We start from the raw sequence: 17,798 nt of genomic DNA, 5'->3' as shown, positions 1-17,798 counted from the left end.
TCTGCTTAGAAATCTCGATCCTCTCTTTCTCTCTCTCCTTGCTTCTTCTTCAAAGTTATTCCTTCTTTCTTCTTCCTTTTTCACCGCTCTCTAGTCTAGTTGAAGTTTTATTTACCAATTTCAGTGAAGATTTGCATCCATGGTAAATTCTCATAGGTTAATAATATCTACCCAATAAGTAATAATAAAATCCTAGATAATCAACAGCTTTGTTTACTTTATAAATTCAAATTTGTCTTTTGCTATATATGCAAACTTTATTATCCAAATCCCTTCCCTGAAGATTAATATGTAAACATGATTTTTGGATATGTGTGGCCAAGTCTCTCATATGTTCAGTGCCTAAAAATAGATATGTTGATTTTTTTCTTATCTCATCCTATTTTGAGAGAGAGAGAGAGAGAGAGAATTGAGATTTCCTAACAAAATCGAAGGCGGAGTCCGCTTATATTGGATTTTTATTATTTATTTATTTATTTATATAAAAAAATATTAGACAAGTTAAGTAACTACATCCGTCATCTCTCCACCCTAAAAACTAGGAATCAGTTACAATATAAAAACTAATAGATGGTTTAGATTAATCTAAACTTAACTGGACGGCTAATATTAAAAGAAAGTGAAAATAAGATTGCAATACGTACGCCCTGCTACCACTCGCCCCATAATTAAACTCTATTTCTTGCCCCCATATCTTTTGTATCTTCATCTGATTGGTTAACAACGTTGTGTATGCTTGTGAATTGTCTGATCAGAAATTTTTTTAAATTAAGGTTCCAACAATTGCCCTTCACAACGTCAACCTATTGCCCAGAAGTTTGAAGGGTTATGACCTTTCACCTCGGATCGAGCTCTTGGCGGCCAGCGAATCTGGCGGAGGCTATCGGAGGCGATCTCGGATGTCAACACTTGTCTTGTGACATGTGGACGGTCAAATCTAGAGCCCCCTCTTCTTCTACATCTTCCTTCCTCTCTCCAGTTTCAGGGTGATAGTAATGGGCGCAAGAGGTAAACTCTCTCTCTTCTTTTGCTCCTTGTCTTTTTTTCCTCAGATGTACGTTATTGAATGCGAGAGCATTTTAGGTTCAGATACCAGAACGATCTTGGCCTGTGGATTTAGAATTTCATTTAATAGATTTTAAATCGACGAATCAGGGACGTACAAGAATGTTCTCGTACGTGACCTTGATCTGTTCCTGTAAATATTGTGATTATGCTACTGTCTTGTGTGATAAAAAGCATTTCTTTTACGGTTTTGAAATCCAGAAATTTAATTCACTAGTCTATCTTTGGTGTTGATTTGATTAAGACCAAAATGCAGCCTCTTTACCCTGGTATTTTTTCACAGATGTTTGATTAGGGGCAAACAAGGTTGTAGGAGAGAGATGGTTCTTTTGAGTTTGAAATTCTTTGTCACAGAGATTGTGATATCTAGTTTTTGGATGATGAAATTATTCTATTTTGCCCTAAAGACTACCAGTCACTGGCAAATGGCCTACTCTTATAATTTTGTTCAGAGAATATTTGAAATATTTATTTATTTTTAACCCCCTTTATTTGGTTTCAGTGCTCATATCTGTCATTCTCTCTGTTTGTAAAGAAATCAGTAAGGCTATGTTTGGTTGCAAGAGGAATTAAAGGGAAGGGAAGTGAAATTTTCATACTTAAAAAAGAAATATATATAATCATTATCCCATGTGACTATATCATTACTTCAAATCATTCCATATTTGGTTATAAAATTTCACTTTACTTTACATTCAAAACCCTTTGCTATAATATGTAAAATAAAAATTACATGTAAAATGTATCATTACCATATATGGTTAAAAAAATCAAGTAGTTTATATAATCACATTGAATCAAATGGGATAATGATTATAAACATTTATTTTTTAAGCATGAAAATTTCACTTCCCTTCCCTTTAAAATCCCTTTGCAAGCAAATAGAGCCTAATTGTTATTGTGAAATTTGATCAAAATGGTTTATAGCTTTCTAAACAGATCATATTTGTGTGTTTGAGTTCCCAAAATATAACAGTTGATGTTGGGTTTTGCAGGAGAGAGAATGAAGGTTAAGATACTACGTATCCTTCCTGGCTTTATGTTGTGCTAGTTCAAACAGAAGAGAGGAAGGAGGGAGAAGAGGAAGAAGAAGAAGCAGAAGAGGGGACTCCTAGATCTGGCCATCCAGTCCTCGTTCAGTAACATACATCTGAGGAAACGAAGACGGAGAGCAGAAGAAGAGAGAGAGAGTGCTTACCTCCTCCGGCGCTGGTACTGCCAACCTGAAACAGGAGAGGAAGGAGAGAGAAGAAGAAGAAGAGGGGCAACAGAGGAGAGGAAGAAGAAGAAGAAGAGGTCTAGATCTAATTGTCCACGTGTCACAAGACATTTGTCGGCATCGAAGATCATCCTTTTTACGTACGTCAATCAGTTGTGTGTCATTATGGCGGTAAGGATGCAATCATGATCGACTCCTCAAAAATCGCTCACCTTCCTTTTAAAAAGGGGAACAAATCAGTAAAACCATTTTAACTACTGTCGACCATCTGCTACCTTTATATTGGTCCAACTCGCTTCTCCTCCCTTCCAAATTTTCTTAGGCATAGGAAAGAAATCTTACTCTCTAGACAACCAATTCCTGTTGAGGTAGAAGTCAGACCCAAAGCTTTTCACCGTTTTAGCCAAATCACTTAGAACATTGAAGTGACTCAAGTTAAATCTGACGAGTGGGCTAGGACAGACATACTCCATGCCTTCCAACTTTCCAAATTTCCAATAACGGCTGACGCGACCACTTCTTCAAGCCGCTCTATGTTTTTGGTCCAACTCCACTAATCCCTTTTCACTTCTCATTTGGATGATGAGCCCTACTCTCCTCGTTATTAGCATGATTGGCCTTAAAACAAGTGGGGAAGAACTCAATGGTGCCTCTTTTTCTATTGATGATCACAGTCGTGAGTTCACAAAAGAGTATACCTATCCTTATTATATCGAAATTTGTAGGCGTGACCAGGCCCTGTGAGTCAAAAAGAGTGCATAAGCCTTTCTTCTCTCCTAGATTTGTTGTTGCTTGATCTGTACCCATTTAGATAAGATCACCAAATTTTATCTCACATTAACCGATGCCTTCGTTGATGGCAGCCCTGCAGACCTAGCCTCTTTTGTCTTGTCTTTTCTCTACCGGGAAGAAAACTTTACCAACGGACGCGGCGGGGGGGTGGGGGGTGGGGGGAGAAGTCTACCCAATCCAAGTTGTAAATAGATTTCCGATCTTTAGCTTCATTTATGTTTCAGCTCTTGCTCCTCTAATGTCTCATCATGAATACTTTTTATTTCTTTTCCAGTTTGCCTCTTGATCGATCTTCTGAATTTACCCCTTTTCACTCATCCAAAAATGTTCTTTTCTTGTTTTCTTTGGTGGTTGAAGATTCCATGATTGACCCAGATTTGTGGGCCAGAATCCTTAACTTCTTGTGACCTTCATTTCGGCATTACTCTCGAGCACTATAGGAACAACATGTGTGGTAATGAATGCTACAATCCCCATTTCTTGGCGCGCCACTTCGGTCTATGCCAAGCCATTCCACATCCTTGTTATTAATCTTTTGACTTACAACCAACTTGATCGTCCTATCCTCTTCAATGAAGATGAAATCCAAAAAATCATTGACCTAAAAACTCTTTATCTTATTTGAATTCACACCTTATTACTTCCGATCATGCCCTAAAGCCAGTGAAGAATTCTTGAGGTGGTGGTCCTCCTATTATCAGTCCTGATAAACGCCTGACTCTGCTTCCGCAACCTCTGATCATAGTGAGAATACTAATGACGAGTGTATTTTTGGCGTGCAAAGAAAGAAAGGAGAAAAGAAACCTCTCAAGGTGGACAAAGGTAATCCTCTTTACCAATCCATACTTGCATATGAAAAGTTTTTTCACATAAAGTATGATCCAGACTGTCAAGCAATGAAGGAGAAACACCGTCAAGCTGTAGACAGGTTAGAGACCATCAATAGTCATGATTTTCTGGATAAAAATCGTCTGTTTTTCCCTTTCCTGTTTTTCTTGTGTTTTGCTAGTTGCAGATGATGACACGTGTCATCAACGGTCAAGATTAATTCAGTTGGATGAGGGTTATTACATCTAGTTTGGTTTTTAACGCAATCTTGGCCGTTCACTTAAAATAATGCCACATGTCGCCTTCTAAAGGCAGCAAAACAAGAAAAACATGGATGAAGAAAAACAGACGAATTTTTTCCTGATTTTCTCGCCCATCCAAAGAATGCAAGTAAGACTAGACGTGGTTTGACTGTAAACATGAGTCAGCTTTCACAAATAATTTGACCGTCTAATGGAGAAACAATATCTTTTGTTAGATGCTCTTTTCGCCATTGCTGACATGGCGAACGTTCAGGCCTTTGAGGCAACCAAACACATAATCTATTCCGGTTACCATGACATTGATTACAAATCACTTAGGGCCGTTTGATTTTGTTTTCGTTGTTTCTGTGTCTAGAAACAACAGAAATGGTTTTTCCCATTTCTGTTCCAAGAAACAATTTTTTTACCTAAAAAATGTGTTTGATTTTTCTGTTTCAAAAAATCGTTTTTTAGACAATGGTGTTTGATTTCACATGTTTTTGAAAACAGTTTCTTATGCATGTATCCTTAATTACAGTTATGCCATTAGAATTTTAACAAAAGGGAAAACATCATACATTTTTAAAATGAAAAAACCCAATATGATAGAGATTCAATAGGAAATATCTTTTTAAATGTAACTTAAGAAAATAGAACATAGAGTTTTCTATTACGTAACATATACTCTAACAACTAACATAAAATCATTAATGGTAGCAACTAACATAAAGTCATTAAAATCAAAACATCAAGATCCATCAATTGGAATCACAGGCATTCCCTACGATATAGCCATTTGATTTGCTATATTTATCTTCAACATTGACATCTGTTTTGTTCTTCTCTGATTTGTACTTGTAGTTGGAGCAATGAAGTCTTGATGATTAGGAGGATTTAGTTGATCAATTATATTATGTTCACAGCCATATTCATCAAAAAGATCATCTTTAATAGCTTGTTCTTTGATGTAGTTGTGAAGCCCACAACATGCAATTACGATGCTGGCTTAGTCCTCGATACAGTAACCCTTCATTTTTTGTAAGATTTGGAATCTATTTTTCAATATACCAAAGGTTCTTTCAATAACATTCTATAAGGAGGAATGTTTGTGGTTGAACAACTCCTTCGGTGCTCTTGCACCCCTTCGATATTATACACGGTTGGCAAGAAAAAAAAAGTGCTTATCCATTGACTATTGCTTCAAGGAATGGATTACCTTTATAGCATTTTTCCAAATAGAATTGCAGCTGTAGCAGTCCTGGTATTTGAATCCCATCCAAATCTCGTAGTTTCGAGCAACCGTTTGAAACTATTATAGTCACATCGTAGCTTATTCATCTTATTATGCAACTTCTCTTTTTCGAAATTGATGCTGGAAAGTTGCTTCTAGTCTTGCTTTGATGTTATTCCACCTAACCTTACTGAATGTGGAGTTGGACTTCTGACCATTCCTTACATTATCAATCATTAAGTTGGTGAATTTGTTCAATTCAGAAGCATTCCAAAGGATTGTGGTTATGGTTGGAGCAGGAGTAGGGTTTCCACTATATGACATATTGTCTTCATAAATGAAACATTAATCATGTTGAAGTCAAGAATCATCAGCTCACAATCGGATATGCATATTGAACATTCACAAGCTGGTATATAACAATGACAAAAGGAAATCTCTCAAAAGAAATAACCAAAATTTCCAAAGTGAGTAAAACAGTAACAATAAATGGAAACAAAATATCAGCAAGAATCTTATTTCCTGCAACAAATATAAAAGATAACTACTACAAAATAACTCACCAAAATAAGTGAATTCACAATAATAGAAAGTATAATCTTAACATGGAGTCAAGGATGTGACAAACAAATCAACAAAACCAACAAATTAAATAGTTTATATACATGAACCTCATTTCTTTCCATAGTATATATTTTCCTTGGATTCCTTCCCTTTTCTCATTTTAGTTTTATGGATCTATTATTTTCAAGAAAAGCATCTATGTGCACCAGCATCATTTTATATTTAATTCATGTCATGCCAAATCAACCATTGTGTGTCTTTGCTATCATGATATCACATCACCAAATCACTAGGATCAAACTCAGCATTTAATGCTAAAATAAGCATGTATTCAACCAATAACAAAGATATTTTCTGTATGGTAATAATTGTAAATAAAAGAATCCGACTTGCATAAGGAAAGCATGCCATGAAGGTAATCTTGATAAAGAATGTGTTTCTAGGAGGAAGCTGTAATGGACTCAATTGGAAAGCCCAAAATTTAGAGGGGGTGGGGGCATGAATTTAAATATTTTTCTTAGTACCATTTGGAGTTGAGAGTCTTTTGCTCTGTTTCCAAGCTCAGGCTTAGAATTCTCAAGCCCAGAGCTGTAACTCCAAGGACTTGAAAGCATTGGAGTGTTTCATGAAGGGCTTGGAATTAGGGATTTCTGGGTGGGGAAGTAATGATCCTTCTTATTGCTGTAATTGGGTTGGTGTTTCTTGCTCTTCTGGAGCCATGGAAGTGGTGAATTCTACAGATTCCAGCAGAAGGGTAGTTGGGTTGGAGCTTGGGTTTAGAAGATTGAAAGGTTCTTTATCTGAATCCTTGGCTGGTCTAGATCAAATTAGGCTCCTCAATCTCTCGAGCAATATGTTCATTGGTGGTTTACCCATTTCCCTTTCCAATACCCCAACCCTCAACTACCTTATTCTGCTGGGACACAATTCTCTTGGTGGTCCACTCAATCTTATATGCTCAGCCATGGCTTCTCTCACATCCTTGGATATCGGTTCTAACAAATCCCATGGCCCTATTTTTTATGTTTTCTCCTCATGTAGAAAACTGAGGTCTATTAATCTTGGTGCAAACTATATAAATATCTCAATCCCTAAGAGCTTCATGAACCTCAAGGCTCTATATTGTCACTCTCTAACACCAGCCTCCATAATATTTCAACCACTCTTGAGGTTCTACAAAAATTCCGTAAACTTACAACTGTAGTTCACCAGCTGTTTTTGTAATAACTAGGAAACATAAAATTGTGACTAGCTCAAATGAGGGAGATTTGTCCGGTACTTATGAATCATAATACTGACATTTTTCTTCTCTTCGACCCCTTCAAATTGCACCAAAGAACCATTAAATGGCAAAAATTATCCTTACAAATGACTAAACCATCTTACTTATATTTTCTCACATTTTTTTCCTACAATTGCTACACTAGTTCATATTTATCTTCCCCATTCTGTTCCCAAAAGTTGTGCTACTCATCCATCTTGACATCTCATCAGGTAACACATCAATTATATTTCTGTGTTGTTCCTTGGAATTGCAACATTCAACTCCAAAAACATGGTTCGTCTAACAGCTGTTTTATAAAATTCCAGCTTCAGATTTAAGAGCATGGCTGTCTTAACACAGTAAGAAAAAAAAAAAAAAAAAACTCACTAGTTCCTCCAACCTAATCTAATTGGGCATCACCCAGTTCAAACTCCCCCTCTCTGTATAGTTGACTGAACCAAGATGAAAAAAATGATCATCAATTAATTCATCAGAGAAAACTGGTTTATATAGGCTACCTAGAGGGTGGCAATTCAATTCCTTATTCGGCTACCCAAGAGGGTGGCAATTCAATTCCTTATTTTTGTCCTTTAAAAAAATATTATAATCACATAAAACAACCATGTGAAAAATAGCAACTAGGGAAGCCTCCATATGCTGTTGAAAAAGCTAAAAAAAATTGAAGCAAATCAGCATTTGGTGCACACTTTCACGCTTCCCTGTTAATGATACATAAAACGCAATCTGTCATCAAGAAGTAGAATCTTATAAGTGAAGGGGCGCAAATATAATTGCTTCTAGGGGGCACAATTGTCTGCCTCCTGAGCATAAACGATGGCAAACAAAACTGGATCCTTTCGCTCAATCAAGACCTAAGGTTAAACGCAATTGAAGCGCTCCAAAACCTTGAATTTCAATTTTATTCTGTCCACCAACGTACACTATATATATACATTTATATTCTAATGGGGTTGATCATTATCCTGATGATCAAGAGGGTACAACTGGCTTCTTTCTATAGGTTTTATAGCTACCCCTCTCAATTAGGAACAAGGGAACACCCGATTGAACAAGGGACACAAAAATTCAAAACATAACTGCAATGCAAATCCCTCACCACATCCAATCCGGGTTCCATTCCATTACAGAGATGAAATCAGATATGTGAATTAGTGCTCGAAATGATACCTGAGCTTGACGATCGAACTTGTTGCTTCAAGGAGAGTTGCAGTGAGACCGTTGCTTGACGAGATAGAGAGACGCCGAGCTTTGTGAGAGAGAAGAGAACTTAGAGATTTGCAAGAGAGCAGAGAACGTCGACCTTCACAAGAGAGTAGAGAACGTCGAGCTTCACGAGAGAGCAGAGACGGTCATCGAGCTTCGCGAGAGAGTTGCAGCTTGTGGAGAGCTCCAAGGAGATAGAGAGGGTAGGGTGTCGGGACTCGGGACTTGGGATTTCACGATTTTTCTCTGTCACTTTTTGTTTTAAGAAACAAAAAAACAACTAATAGGTATTTCTTCATTCCTGTTTCTAGGAACAAAAATAGATATAAATTTCAATTTTTATTTTATAAATAGGTGAAACAGAACCAAAAAGTCAAACAGAAAATATGATGTTTTTCTGTTTCTGAGCTCAGAAAAATGGAAAACCCGTTTCTAGAAACAAAATCAAACGGGCCTGAGAGATTGTGTCAGTAGAGTTGTTTACCATCGTAGATTTGGTATCTTTCTTTTCACTCTGAACATTGCTAATTTTCTTCTTCTTTCTCTAACATAATCATTTCCATCAGATGCCTTCCCTTCTAGTACTTCTAGGGAACAACTTGAGGCCTCAAAGGATGTTCAATATGAAGATGATCCTCCTCTGAAATGAGTTAGGAAAGGTAAGGAGGTAGCCTCTCCACAGTCAAGCACACATCCACCATATCTGGTTGTACCAGAGCTATCATTAGTACTTCTATTTGGTTCTCTAAAAATGAAAGCAACTGAAGAAGAAAAAGGTTTGACCCCTCTCGACGTCATTTCTGCTTCTGATAGTTCTGAGAGTTCGATCTAGACAAAGAAATTAGAGGACATTTGTCTAGCCAACTTGAAATGCTTCAACCACTAATGCCAACAATCTCTCCCTCAAAATATTTTCATAAAGAAACCGCAGCAGTATGCCATTAACGTCTTCTATGAGTGAGGAGAGAGAGCAATAGAGTATGAAAAAGTGAAGTGTCCGTACCTCAGGGGTCTTCCCCTATTTATGGTGCTAGGGTCCTTTAAACGGTTAGCCACTCCCTCGGGTGATGAAAAGATTGGGTCATGGTTTTGTCTTGACCAATCTTCTTCTTTCGGCATGGGGAGTCTTAGCTAAGCGGGTTACCTTCATTCTCACATTTAAGAGAGGTTGAGGCTGAGGATGAGTGCTTCATGTGCAAATGGTGGGGATTATGAGGACTCTAGCTGTCTTGGGCAGTTTATGCTCATTCCTTCATGCCATGTCGGCCATCTAATGGTGTGATATTTTTGGGTATATCATGTCCCCTACTCCTTTATGGCCCCTTTTGGCCATTTATGGCTATGAAGGAGTAAAAGCTCGATTTTCCTCAGCCTCTTTCTTTGACATGGGTTCTTATGGACCTTTAATATCATTTGGGATTCTGTTTGTCCTGTTTTTTTCTCGAAGTCTACCATTTCTAAGTGTTTATTTTGGTCTATTCAACTTGAATTTGTCATTCCGTGTGCCTACTCAACCTACTCAATGCGGCCTTTTCCATTCTAGGTGGCTATTTGGCGTATTTAGCTCAAATTTACCATTATGGGTGTCTACTCGGCTTACTCAACTCGACCTTTTCCATTATGGGTGGCCACTCGACCTATTCAGCTGAGATTGTCCATTTTGGGTGTCTACTCTTGCTCGGCCTACTCAACACAGCCTTTTTCTATTTTGGGTGGCTACTCGGCCTATTCAGCTCAAATTTGCCATTCTGTGTGTCTACTCGGCCTACTAAACTTGGCCTTTTCCTTCTCGGCCTTCCCTTTTTGTCCTTGCCTTCTTGGGAGGTTACTCAGCCTATCCAAATCGGTCTTTTCCTTCTCGACTTTCCCTTTTTGTCCTTTCCTTCTTTGGAGGCTACTTAGCCTATCCAAATCGGTCTTTTCCTTCTCGACCTTCCCTTTTTGTCCTTGCCTTCTTGGGAGGCTACTTGTCCTATCCTAATCGAGATTTTCTTCTCAGCCTTTTCTTTTTTGCCTTGCCTTCTTAAGAGGCTCCTCGACCTATTCAAGTCGGGATTTATCTTCTTGGCTTTCCCTTTTTGGCATTGCCTTCTTAGGAGGCTACTTAGCCTATTCAAATCGAGATTTTTCTTCTCGACCTTGCCTTCTTAGGAAGCTACATGGCCTTGCCAACTCAAGACTTTTGGCATCTCGACCTTCCCCTTTTGGCTTTGCCATATGGGGTGGATACTCATCTTTGCCAACTCGGGCTTTTGGCTTCTCGAAATTTCCCTTTTGGCCTTGTTATATGGGGTGGCTATCCAGCTTTGCAAACTCAGGCTTTTGGCTTCTCAACCTTCCCCTTTTTGGCCTTGCCATATGGGGTGGCTACTCAACTTTTCCAACTTGGGCTTTTAGCTTCTCAACCTTCTCCTTTTGGCTTTGCCATATAGGGTGGCTACTTGCCTTTGCCAACTCGGGCTTTTGGCTTCTTTGCCTTCTCCCTTTTGGCCTTGTCATATAGGTAGCTACCCAACTTTGCCAACTCGGGCTTTAGGCTTCTTGGCCTTCCACCTTTTGGGCTTTCCATATGGGGTGGTTACTGGGTCCTACCAACTCGGGCTTTTGGCTTCTCAGCCTTCCCCTTTTGGCATGCTTGAGTTGAACTTCTCCCTTTTACTTTGTCATTTTAGGTGACTATTCTGCCTACTCAAATCATATTTCTTTGGATTGGCTCATGCCTTAGATATTCTCCTACACACGACGTCTCCTTTCCAAATTTTGACTAGGTTTTTTAGGTCGGTATTGTCTCCATGCCTCCTCTTACCTTAGCACACTCAATTCCGACTAATGGTTTCAAAAATGACCAAGTTGAATGAATCGAGATCACTCATGAACCATGTCTTCCTCAAGCGATTTTCTTTCAAGATAGTGTGCAATTAATGCTAACATGATTTCACCCTGAGAAGGTGACAAGCCATCTCTTCCTTGGGGAGCGAAAAGTTTATCTTCTCCTACCCATTTCAATGAGGTTGGGATCTATATAGGGGAATGAGATTTCCATCCATACTTACACATTTTTAGTCAAAGTGCTCTACTTGGTCCACTTAACTCGGAGATTATCTCCTCGAGCTTCCAGGTCATTTGTCTCCCATTGAGTGGAGGCGACGGTTCGGGTATTATTTTTAGTGCACCCCCCCCTTTGACTACTAGTAAGTCTCAATTTATTCTTATTATTTGTCATGTTGTCCTCTTTAACCTTGCGGGGGCAGTTATTCAGACACCCTCGAATTCAACATGGCTTGGCACACATGCACGGGGGGTTCTACTTCATCTTCTTCAGGCTCCTCTTCTTCTCATCTCTCTTCTTCTCGGACACAAAGTGATAATGAGGTCTCGTCCTCTACTCACAGCTGTAGGGACATGGTCCCCTCCACATACCTTGAGGATCGAGCTTAGGCTGCGGCCTTGGCTGAGCCCTCATAAAGGTTAGGGTTCTACAAATAGTCACCATTTGGAAGCAGTGTGAGTTGGAGTATATTGTTGCTTTATACAACATTCCTGAGTCCTATGAAGTTAGGTTGTCTTGGATCCACGAGTGTGCAAACTTTAGGAACTTAAGCGAGGCTTGCTTTTACGTGGAATCCTTCCAGGTTGGCATTCGCCTCCCGCTTCATAATTTTCTTATTGAGATATTTTAGCATTACAGGATAGTTATTTCTCAGCTTGTGCTGAATTCTTATCACGCTATTTTGGCGTTTATTGTATTTTTTGATCGACTTCATCAAGAGATTTCCCTTAAACTTTTTGTGAATTGCTTTGCCTTGTTCGCTCATCCAACTAAGGATGGATGGCTTAGCTTTCAGCATCTAAGGATGTTTGTATTGTAGGCAAGAATTTCTCCTCAATAAAAGATAGAAAAAGAAATTCTTCTTTGTCAAACCCGGGGGTGAAGAGAGGTTTCCTTTGTACACAACATGGTCGGTCCTAGATGTTAAGTCAGCTAATGAATTGCCTCCTCTCAGCGTATCCGAGGAAGAGTCCCTTGCGATGGCTAAATAAAGCGTCCACCTTCCCGTTAAGGCAAAGGAAATTGAGGACAAGAGGCTTTTGACTTAGCTTGAGTAAGTCCCTAAGTCTTTTTTTAGAAGTAGAGCCTGACCGTGTGTTTACTTGGTACTAACTCCCTTTTTCTACTCGGCAATGGTTGCTGATTCCATCGTGTACAAGTAGAGGATCACCTAGAAGGAGGTTGAGAAAGCACTAGTGAGGCAAAAGGAAGCGCACGAGTGTGCTCCAAAGAGGAAGGCCCCTGATGTTGCTATTGGGGATAAAGGGAAGAAGACTCAGGACTCTTCCTCCCATCCTTCCGTTGTTCAGGCTTTGGTTGCAATCCAAGGTGTTAAGCTTGTAGTGGTTGGGGACTTGAATAGTCTGCCTGAAGGTTTGGCTGCTCGGACTCGCATCAATGTTCCTCGGACACCTTGAGGAGAGGTCCCTTTGTGCCTCCCTATGGGTTTAAGACTAAGGATACGACCATTGGTGACCCGAGGGTTGCTAAGGCCTTCCTGGTCGAGGGCGCCTCCCCCAAGATAAGGCATTGGTGGGGGACTTGACGATTAATGTCGTAGCCTCGACCACCTATTGCTTTCTTGCCGGTGTGAGTAGCTCTTCATGGTCCTTTTTTTTTTTTTTTTTAAAATAATTCTAGTCATATTATTTCTTCAGCTATTCCTTGCTTGTCATGCGTGCAAAATTTTGATGCAAACTATGAACTGTGTGACCGAGACCATTGCTCAACTCGAGAAGGTTACAGAGGATCTTTCTCAGGCCCACAATGCTCGTGTCGCTGCAGAAAAAAAGTGCACTATTGCCGAGAATCGGATTCTGAGCTCAAGTCTGACCTAAAAAAATCGAAGGAGGAAACTAAGCAAAAGCTAGTGAGGAAGTTATCTGCATCCGACAAGGCTAGGGTTAAGGCTATCACCACCATCGAGGTTTAAGCCGTGCAAGAATATAAAGCTTCTAAGGCCTTCGAGGATTATGTCGTGGATGTTGGTTCTGGTCCATTGTGTCAGGTGTAGTTGACGTCCATAATTGGGTTCTGCAGCACTATCCCAAGGTCGATTTTTCAACTTGTGATGTCCCCTTCTCTCTAAGTGATGATGTGGAGGAGGGGGTGAAGGCTGATGATTGGCATCAGGCAGAGGTCGAGGATACTGAGTTGAGGGCCTTGTCAACTGAAATTTCCCTTTACCCCCAACCATGGTGGAATTGATGAGGGGAACACTGAAGCCCTTAGGGAGGAACTCGATGCCAAAGTCCACGAGCATGACACCAAGTAGCTAGGGATCATTTTCTGTCTTTTTGTGGTCATCTCTTGTAATGGCCATTAGGCCCTCCTTATGTAAGAACTTTGGTGAATGTTTGATGAAGTCCTTTTCTTTTTTCAGTCAAGTATTGGATCTTTTTTCGCATCTTATTTATTTCGATCTTGGTCCTCTGTGCTAGTGACCTCTATGCCGAGCTAAAACAGAAAAGTTTTGAAATAAATTAGAGGGGGGTGAATAGGTTATGCTAGTGAAGTTTTAAACCTTTTCGAATAATAATCCCCAAATGTGATTGTGAATTAAAAATTGCATAATAAGTAAAAAGAACACAATCACACAACACAAAGGTTTATAGTGGTTCGATTCAATCCGAGTCTAGACCACTTCTTACAAGTTTCACTTGTATGATATTCCATTAACTTTTCCCTTTCAATACAGGGAGGAAAACCTTTACAAACTCTTTTAAGGATAAGAGTATCCGTACAATCTCTTTACAGGATGAGAGGGTACTTTACAATATTTTTCAAGGATGAGAGGGTCCTTTACAATCTCTTTCGAAGATGAGAGGATCTTTACAATCTCTTTTAAGGATGAGAGGGTCATTATAATCTCTTAAGGATGAGAGGGCCCTTACACACTTGTTTAAGTACGATCTAGAATAATGTGTAAACAATGTGTCAAATTCTAAAGTTAAACCAACTCTTGGACAAAAACAAATTTAAAGTGGAATAAAAAGGTTTAGAGTTACCTCTTGTACGGTGCATGAATGAAATGCAATGATATAAAATAATGTACCATTGAAGTCTTCTTAATGCTTGCAATGCAAATGTCAAGATAGTGCAGAAGACTTGTAGAGAGACTTGAGTTCCTCTTGAAAGGAAAATGAAGATCTTGAACTCAAGAGATGGTATAAACCAATCTCGCTTCTAATGATTAAATAATGCTTCTCCAAAGTTAGAATTCATTGTTAATTAACGAATAGCATTATAGGTATTTATAGGTGAGGTCAGGGATGAAAAATATACAAGAAATCTCACTCAAACGATCACTTTTTGGGTCTACCGGTCGACCGCTTTTGGCAGCCGGTCGTCACACCCCGTTCACATAGAACCGGGCCAGTGACCGGGTTAACACCGGTTAACCCAAACCTGTCAGGATCATCTGATACAGTATTCCACCGCAGCATACACACAACTAAGAAAGAGCTCATCAGTTTAGCGGAAGACTTGGTTTACCTGTGAATAATCCCATAATACTTGATACCCGAATTGTGATACAATAGTTAATTACACGTGGGCCCGAAGGCATGATATTTACACAATAAGAGTACAATTCACATATCAAGTACATAAAAGAAATCATCAAAAATCAGAGTATACAGCTCGGCTCGGTATCACAGCCTAAAGCTCAGCTCGGTATCAAAGGTTGAGCCCAGCTCGGCATCATAAGGTAGAGCTCAGCTCGGCATCAAAAGTGGAGCTCAGCTCTGTATCAGAACTGTGGTCCCGCAGCACAACTCTCGCACGAGCAATCAGTGCCGTGCTCTAACTCCTCAGGGACCCACCAGTCCTCTTCAGGGAACTCGACCGTGGGACCCGCCCCGTGCTCATCTGGTTGATGACCTACAAAATCATCTAAAATAGGTACACACGTGGGATGAGCTCACTAGCTCAGTAAGTGGAAAGATGAACCACACAACAAATCACAACCATATACACTATATGCTATGCAATACATTTTAAATCACATCCACCTAAGCAACATTACTAAGTCTTTGGTTTAGTGCTACTACAACCACAGTGCGCGTATGCTCTGGGTACGAGCCACGAACTCTATCCCGCGATACGCCCATGGGGCTGTCGGAGAAGGCCCACCATGAGTACTCGAAAAAATAAAAACATGCTGACCACCGGCTCTCAGCATAAAGTAAATGACTGAAAATTAAAGGCGCTGACTCCAACAATTTAAAAGCAGTACGATTGGCCCTCTTGAATGTACCACTGGGGTTGCCGACTGTCCTATTGACTAGCCGGGCGTAATGTCTAACCGCCACAGTGACTCGACAACCGCGACCACTGCTTCCCCCCAAATGGTAATCCAACACCTTAACCCCTGCTGGGAAGGGTCGTAGCACGGGTAGATGATAATCCTAAACTGCATGCTCCTATATGACAATAGTACGATTGCATAATGCCATCGCATCCCATACCACGGGCCACCAATGTACTCGTTTCCAAGCCGACTACGGCATCTAGTCTATTTATGCATCATGCACAATCATGTTCACATTCATCACAGAAGCATATTATCACTTGGCATTTAGAAAATAAACACAACACCCATGCATAACCATGTGAGGATGACTAATCTACATAGCATTTTCATGATGGCATGGCTAGACTAGATACAATTAAATGATGCCAACCAATGCCTTGAAATAAGGCCAAACGTCCTCTCCACACTTACCTATAATGTACAAGGACTCACGCTCGGTACGGGTGAGATACGGTGCGAGAAGCGTACGCTTTGGTGAACCTAACATAAGTAAGCGGGGTTAGTATTTCACCATTTTGGAATCAAGATTAACACGATCCAATGACAAGATCATGTTTAGAATCCTAGAAGAAGGTCACACGTCCGATTTGGGTCCAATCGGACGTAAAAATCACATTCGGAGCCTCTCAGGTGGGTCGGACAGCCCACCAGTCTGACCCACCAGTCTGGACTGGCGGGTAGGTTGGCCCACCGGTTGGCCCATCAGTCTGGCCCGTCGGTTGGGCCAGAGTGTCTTGCTAAGAGCGACGGGCAAGGTGGCCCATAGGTCGGCCTGTCGGTTTGGCCCGTCGGTTGGGCTCGAAGGCCCTGCCCTCTCAGGCGGGTGCCCACAGGCGGGCCAAGTGGCCCACCGGTCTTGGCCCACTGGTCTTGGCGGGAAACTGCTATTTCTTCTCAAACTTCCCCCAACCTTTGGGGATTCAAATGGGGCTTTTCCAAACCCATTCTTCACTCATTCAAGGTCTCATAAGATGGTTCTAACCTAGATCTAGGTTAGATTTAAGGAATGGAAAGCCATCTTACCTTCTTTGCTCAAGAACACCTTCAAAACCCCAAAATCACTTCAAATCCACAATGCTTCCCCAACCTTGTAAATACTTCTTCAAATCCTTCAAGATCAACACATAAATCATCTATTAAACCTTAGATTCATCATTTCAAGGGGGATTTACAAGATCTCAAGAAACCTTACCCAAATCAAAGGTTTTACTTGGGTATGGTGAAAGTTTAAGGAACCCAACCTTTGCTCACCTCTAAACGTAGATCTAGTGTTGGAGATCACTCTTCCGGCGTCGGAATGGGAAGATCAAGCCTCGGCACCGCTGAAATCCATCTCTTTTTCCTCTTCCTTCTCTTCTCTTCTTCTTCTTCCCTTTTCTTTTCTCTCTCCTCTTTACTCTTCTCACCAACGTACGAGTGTCATAAATGAGAAAAGAAAAGAAAAACATAAATGCTATATATATACTTCTTAAATAACTAAGTAATTCACATGGGTGGTTCACTCTGGTGGGTGGATGCGCCCACCTGTCCGCCCACCTGAGGGCCAAAACTTGGAATTTTAACAGAATTCGGCCCTTGGCACGAATCTCACTCTTGGCATACGATATAATATACGTATGCACCTTAATATACGGCTACATACCTGCTTTATCCATACATGGCCTTATGATAGGTGCATGTACACAGCTTGGGTACACCCGTCTCTTCTAGCAGTGGCTCGGACTTATCGGGTCAGCCGATGTTTAAGGTCACCCTTGCCATCATAGTCCATAAGGAACCCGCTCTAACTCTCTCCGGTTCGGGTCCTGCATGGTTAAACCGGGTCAACCGTATAATCAGACCGGGTTTAAGAAGTAGGGTATTACATTTACCTCCCCCCGCTTTCTGAAAATTTCGTCCTCGAAATTGGCGTACCAGGTTGTTCAAAGAGATGAGGGTACTTGGCTTGGATTTCATCCTCTTTCTCCCAAGATGCTTCTTCAAGTGAATGATTAGCCCATCGCAC

This window comes from Macadamia integrifolia, chromosome 4 (assembly GCF_013358625.1).
Source record: "Macadamia integrifolia cultivar HAES 741 chromosome 4, SCU_Mint_v3, whole genome shotgun sequence".
Taxonomy (NCBI): Eukaryota; Viridiplantae; Streptophyta; class Magnoliopsida; order Proteales; family Proteaceae; genus Macadamia; species Macadamia integrifolia.
Note: the sequence above shows the minus strand (reverse complement) of the source record.